Below are 6,378 nucleotides of genomic sequence, written 5' to 3' on the forward strand. Positions count from 1 at the left end.
AGCCTACCTTTTTGTTTTTTTTTTTTTATCATTGATTACTACATTCTTGAAATTTTGTTTGATTGAGAAACTTAGTTCATCTAAGAAATCAAAAGGCAAATTTGAGAGGTAAAAGGCAAGAGTGTGAGATCATTAGAAAAAAAAAAGCCAAAATTGAGTGTAAACACGAGTGGTATACATCAATTTTGAGTGAAATACGTGAGAGTGTTGTGAGATTATTTCTTTCTATTTTCTTTTGTTAAAATTTTAGGTTTTACAATCATGTCAAAAGACACAAGTTCTTCTTATACAAATGATCATGTGATTCAAGCTATGCAACAACAATTCGAAAGAATGTTTAATATGATGGCGGGAGTCAATGAAAAATTAGAGAAGTATGATGGCATCCTTAACCAATTACATGGAGAGCCTAGACAAAGGAGACATCCACCAATTGACCAAGAGGACTATGAAGGAGAGGATGATTTGGATGATGATCAAGTCACCTTGTTGGGACAACGAATCAATCCTAGGAGACAAGCTAGGAGAAGACATCCAAATGATGATGTTGATCGCAACCTTGGAAGCATCAAAATGAAGATTCCTTCATTCCAAGGAAGAAATGATCCAGATGTGTACCTTGAATGGGAGAGAAAAGTGGAACTCATCTTCGAATGTCATAATTATTCGGAGGAGAAAAAGGTAAAACTTGCCGCTGTTGAGTTTAGTGATTATGCAATTGTTTGGTGGGATCAATTTTGCAAGGAAAGACATAGATATGGAGAAAGACCCATAGAGTCTTGGAGAGAAATGAAGCAAATCATGAGAAAGAGGTTTATTCCAAGCCACTACTACAGAGAGCTTCATCAAAGATTACAAACTCTAATTCAAGGATCCATGAGTGTGGAGGAGTATCACAAAGAAATGGAGAAGGCTATGATTAGAGCAAATGTGATAGAAGATCGTGAAGCTACCATGGCAAGGTTCTTGAGAGGGCTAAACAAAGACATTGCTAATGTTGTTGATTTGTAACATTATGTGGAGATTGAAGATATGGTGAATTTGGCCATGAAAGTGGAAAGGCAATTGAAAAGAAAGAGGTATGATTCTAAACCAAATATGGGTTCTTCTTCTTCTTGGAAAACTTCTTGGGGGAAAAAGGATGATAAACCTTTTACTAAGTCAAAAGTGGAAGAAACTAAACCTAAAATTGACTTGGGTAATAAGGGAAAGGGTGAGAATCAACCAGTAAACTAGGGGAATCAAATGTTTTAAGTGTTTGGGTCATGGGCACATTGCTAGGGAATGTCCAAATAAGAAAGCTATGATTCTAAGGAATGGTGATATTGAGTCGGAGAGTGAGGGGGATAGTGATGATGATATGCCTTATTTAGAAGATTGTAGTGATGTTGAATGTGCTAAGGGAGATAATCTTGTTGTTCAAAGAACATTGACTTTGCAAAATAAACATGATGTCCATAGGGAGCAAAGGGAAAATTTATTTCATACTCATTGTTTGATTTCTAACAAGTTGTGCAACATGATTGTGGATAGTGGAAGTTGTACCAATGTAGCAAGCACTTTGCTAGTGGAGAAATTGAAGTTGCCTACTACCAAGCACCCAAGACCATACAAGTTGCAATGGCTTAATGAAAGTGGAGTTGTAAAGGTAAATAAGCAAGTTTTAGTTTTATTTCAAATTGGTAGATATAAGGATGAGGTGTTGTGTGATGTGTTGCCAATGTTGGCCGGACATATGTTGTTGGGGAGACCTTGGCAATATGATAGAAGGGCTAGTCATGATGGATTCAAAAATATGTATACTTTGACTATGGATGGAAAAAGGTTTAACCTTGGACCATTAACTCCAAAACAGATTTTTGAAGACCAAATGCGCATCAAGCAACAATATGAAGAAATGGGTTCTTCATTGGAAAACTCTTTGGGAAGGGAAACCTTTGAGAGTAAAGAAAAAGGTGAGATGAGTGAACCTAAAAATTCCAATTCTCTTAACCAAAATGGGAAACACAAGGTGAGAGAAAACAAGGAAGGTTCAAATGAAAGAAAAATGAGTGTTTATGCAAAAATGAGTGATGTGAAGGAAGCTATGCTTTTGAGGCAACACATGCTTGTACTTATGTACAAAGAGATTTTGTATATTTCTAACAAAATAACCAATTGTTTGCCCCAAATTGATTTCATACCCGGAGCAAGCATTCCAAATAGACCAGCATATAGATGTAATCCGGAGGAGACCAAGGAAATCGAAAAGCAAGTGAATGAGCTTATGGAGAAGGGTTATGTTCGTGAAAGCATGAGTCCATGTGCCGTACCCGTCTTGTTAGTGCCTAAGAAAGATGGAACTTGGAGGATGTGTGTTGATTGTCGTGCCATCAACAAAATCACGGTGAAGTATAGACATCCCATTCCTAGGCTAGATGACATGTTGGATGAATTGCATGGTTCATATTTGTTTTCAAAAATTGATTTGAAATCTGGTTATCATCAAATTAGAATGAGAGAAGGTGATGAATGGAAAACAGGTTTTAAAACTAAACATGGTTTATATGAGTGGTTAGTAATGCCTTTTGGTTTAACTAATGCACCAAGCACTTTCATGAGATTGATGAATCATGTTTTAAGAGCATTCATAGGCAAATTTGTTGTTGTCTATTTTGATGATATCTTGGTTTATAGCAAAAATCTAGATGAGCATGTACAACATTTGACTTGTGTTTTTGATGTGCTTAGAGAAGAGAAGTTGTATGCTAATCTAAAGAAATGTTGTTTTTGCACTAATGAAATTACTTTTCTTGGATATATTGTTAATGACAAGGGTATTCATGTTGATCAAGAAAAGGTAAAAGTAATTAGAGAATGGCCAACACCCACAAGTGTAAGTGATGTAAGAAGCTTTCATGGTTTAGCTAGCTTTTATAGAAGGTTCATTAAGAATTTTTCTACCATAGCTGCACCTTTAACTGAATGCATAAAAAAGAATGTTGGTTTTAAGTGGGGAATTGAACAAGATGAGGCTTTTAACTTGCTAAAAGACAAATTAAGTTTTGCACCCTTGTTATCTTTGCCAAATTTTACTAAACCTTTTGAGATTGAGTGTGATGCAAGTGGCATAGGTATTGGAGGAGTTTTGATGCAAGAAGGCAAGCCCATGGCATTCTTTAGCGAAAAGCTAAGTGGAGCAAGTCTAAACTACCCTACATATGACAAGGAGTTCTATGCATTAGTGAGGGTTCTAAAGACATGGTAGCATTACCTTGGCTACAAAGAATTCATAATTCACACTGACCATGATTCCTTGAAGTATCTCAAAGGACAAGGAAAGCTCAACAAGAGACATGCAAAATGGGTGGAATTCATTGAATCCTTTCCATACATCATTAACTACAAGCAAGGGAAAGAAAATGTGGTGGCCGATGCATTGTCAAGAAGGTATGCCTTGATCTCTAAACTTGATGCAAAATTATTAGGATTTGAATACATAAAAGATCTGTATTCTAATGATCCTGATTTTGCTAATGTTTTTGGGGTATGTGAGAAAGGGGGTTTTGATAAGTTCTATAAGTTTGATGGTTTTCTTTTTCGGGAAAACAAATTGTGTGTGCCACAAAGTTCTTTGAGAGAGTTACTTGTGAGAGAGGCACATAGTGGAGGTTTAATGGGACATTTTGGGATTAAGAAAACTTTGGATATATTGGGTGACCATTTCTTTTGGCCACACATGAAAAGGGATATTGAGAGAATTTGTGAGAAATGCATTACTTGCAAACAAGCCAAATCCAAAGCAATGCCTCATGGTTTGTATACACCTCTTCCCATACCAAATGAACCTTGGTAGACATTTCTATGGACTTTGTTTTAGGATTACCTAGGTCCAAGGGAGGGAGAGATTCTATTTTTGTTGTTGTGGACAGGTTTAGCAAAATGGCACATTTCATTCCATGTCACAAGACAGATGATGCAACCCATATTGCGAATCTATTATTCAAGGAGATTGTAAGGCTGCATGGACTGCCAAGGACCATTGTGAGTGATAGGGATGTCAAATTCCTAAGTCACTTTTGGAAGACTCTTTGGGGAAAGATGGGGACAAAGCTTTTGTATTCTACAACTTGTCATCCGCAAACGGATGGACAAACAGAGGTGGTCAATAGGACACTTGCAACACTTTTGAGGGCTCTCATCCAAAGAAATCTGAAGAATTAGGAAGAATGTTTGCCACATGTGGAATTTGCTTACAATAGAAGTGTGCATGGTTCAACAAATTGCTCACCCTTTGAAGTTGTGTATGGATTCAATCCATTGACTCCATTAGATTTGCTACCATTGCCATTGGACAAAGCTAATTTAGAGGGGAAACAAAAAGCTGAATTCATCAAGACTTTGCATGAGCAGGCGCATGCAAACATTGAGAAGAAAACACTCCAATATGAAAAGCAACACAACAAAGGGAGGAAGCAAGTCATTTTTGAGCCTGGAGATTGGGTGTGGGTGCACTTGAGGAAGGAAAGATTTCCTAACCAAAGGAAATCAAAGCTTATGCCAAGAGGAGATGGTCCTTTTAGAGTGCTTCAACACATCAACAACAATGCCTACAAGCTAGAACTTCCAAGTGAGTATGGCAATGTTAGTGCTACTTTCAATGTTAGTGACTTGTCTTTGTTTGATGTAGGTGATGAAGATGATGGAGCTGATTTGTGGACAAATCCTTTTGAAGAAAGGGGGAATGATGTGAATCCAAGTTCAAAGCTTAAAGAGATTCAAGATCCATTAATAGTACAAGAAGGCCCAATCACAAGGTCCAAATCCAAGAAGCTTCAACAAGCCATATTGGGTTTAATTAGGCACATTTGGAAAGCCCAAGAACTTCAACCCAATAAGGCATCCATGGAGGCCCAAGGAATAATATTTAACTTGTTTTTATGTTAATAAAAATTAGGGTTACATGTAGCCACCATACAAGTTAATGTGGTAATTAATACCAAGTAATGGCTATCAATGTGGGTAGTGGTTATTAAGAGCCACCATATACAAGTTAATGGGGTAATTAATACCAAGTAATGGCTATTAGTGTGGATAGTGGTTACTAAGGCCATTTAAGAGTAAAAGTAATCCTATGTGTGTGAGTCTATTTTAGTAGTGTGTGCATGGACTTGTACTCTATATAAACAAGTCCTTTTCTCTTTCTTTTAGAGCATGATTGAATTTGATATATGAAATTTTGTTTGAGTTTTATTGTGAGGAATTTTGTCTTTAATTTCTTGCTTGAACTTTGCGACTTATCAAGCTTTATTCTAGCTTGTGGTGTCAAAATCTAAATCTTTGTTTTCTTGTTATTTATCAAACTTTCTTGTTTGTGGCATAAGAGGAAATTCAAAGTCTATCTTAGTATCTTTATCCTTGTTGGTAAAGGGGTTAAGTAGCATCCATCTTCTTACTTCAATCTTTGAACGATCCGAATTTGTGGATTAAATTGGTAATTTCTAGTTTTCTTCTAATTCAACTTATCATAGTATTTTTGCTATTGGGGAGTTAATTGATGAAACCTACAATTCCCATCAGGTAACTCCTTCAATTTTAAGACTAGGGGGTCCTCGAAAGAAGACTTTACCTTTTTCACTCCTGACTTGTCAAAAGAAAGAAAAGGGTCAGTAGAACAGCTAGGCTCAGTAGCCAACAAACTAGCGAGCTGCTCCAACACTTGCTCGTTAGAAAGCTCCTTCTCGTCTCGTTGTAATGCTACCTGCAAAGGATCATCAAGCAATATTTCCTGCAAATGAGACTCAACCACATCATCCAGAATATCCATAGAGAACACAGCATCATCATGGTTTAAAGAATGTCTTATAGTAGTAGCTAAGTCGAAGGTAATGGCCTCATCATCTACCCTGAGTTGAAGCTTTCCATCACAAACATCTATAACAGCCCTAGATGTTGTAAGAAAATGTCTACCTAGGATCAAAGGCACAGTACTCTCACCTTCCATGTCCATAACTATAAAATCAATAGGAAAAATAAACTTGTCTACCTTAATAAGCACATCCTCAATAATACCCCTAGGAATCTTGACAGTCCTCTCAGCTAACTGAATGCTCATCCTAGTGGGCTTAGGTTCACTCAAACCTAACTTATCAGACAAACTAGTGGGCATCAAATTAATACTAGCTCCTAAATCAGCCAATGCACCACTAATAGGCAAATCACTAATGATGCAGGGAATAGTAAAACTCCCCGGATCTCTCCTTTTGAGTGGCAACTTGTTCTGAAGAATAGTTGAACACTCCTCATTCAGAGTCACTAGTCCCAAATCCTCCAGCTTCCTTTTGTTGCTCAAGATTTCCTTTAAGAACTTGGCATACTTCGGCATCTGCGAAATAGCCT

The 6,378-nt window shown here is 37.1% G+C and overlaps 1 pseudogene; it reads left to right on the plus strand.

Annotated features, from left to right (window-relative positions):
• Positions 1 to 261: 261 nt before the first annotated feature.
• Positions 262 to 4,857, plus strand: LOC125371192 (annotated as a pseudogene).
• The last annotated feature ends 1,521 nt before the right edge of the window (positions 4,858 to 6,378 follow it).

The sequence above is a fragment of the Ricinus communis genome, chromosome 9, assembly GCF_019578655.1.
Source record: "Ricinus communis isolate WT05 ecotype wild-type chromosome 9, ASM1957865v1, whole genome shotgun sequence".
NCBI lineage: Eukaryota > Viridiplantae > Streptophyta > Magnoliopsida > Malpighiales > Euphorbiaceae > Ricinus > Ricinus communis.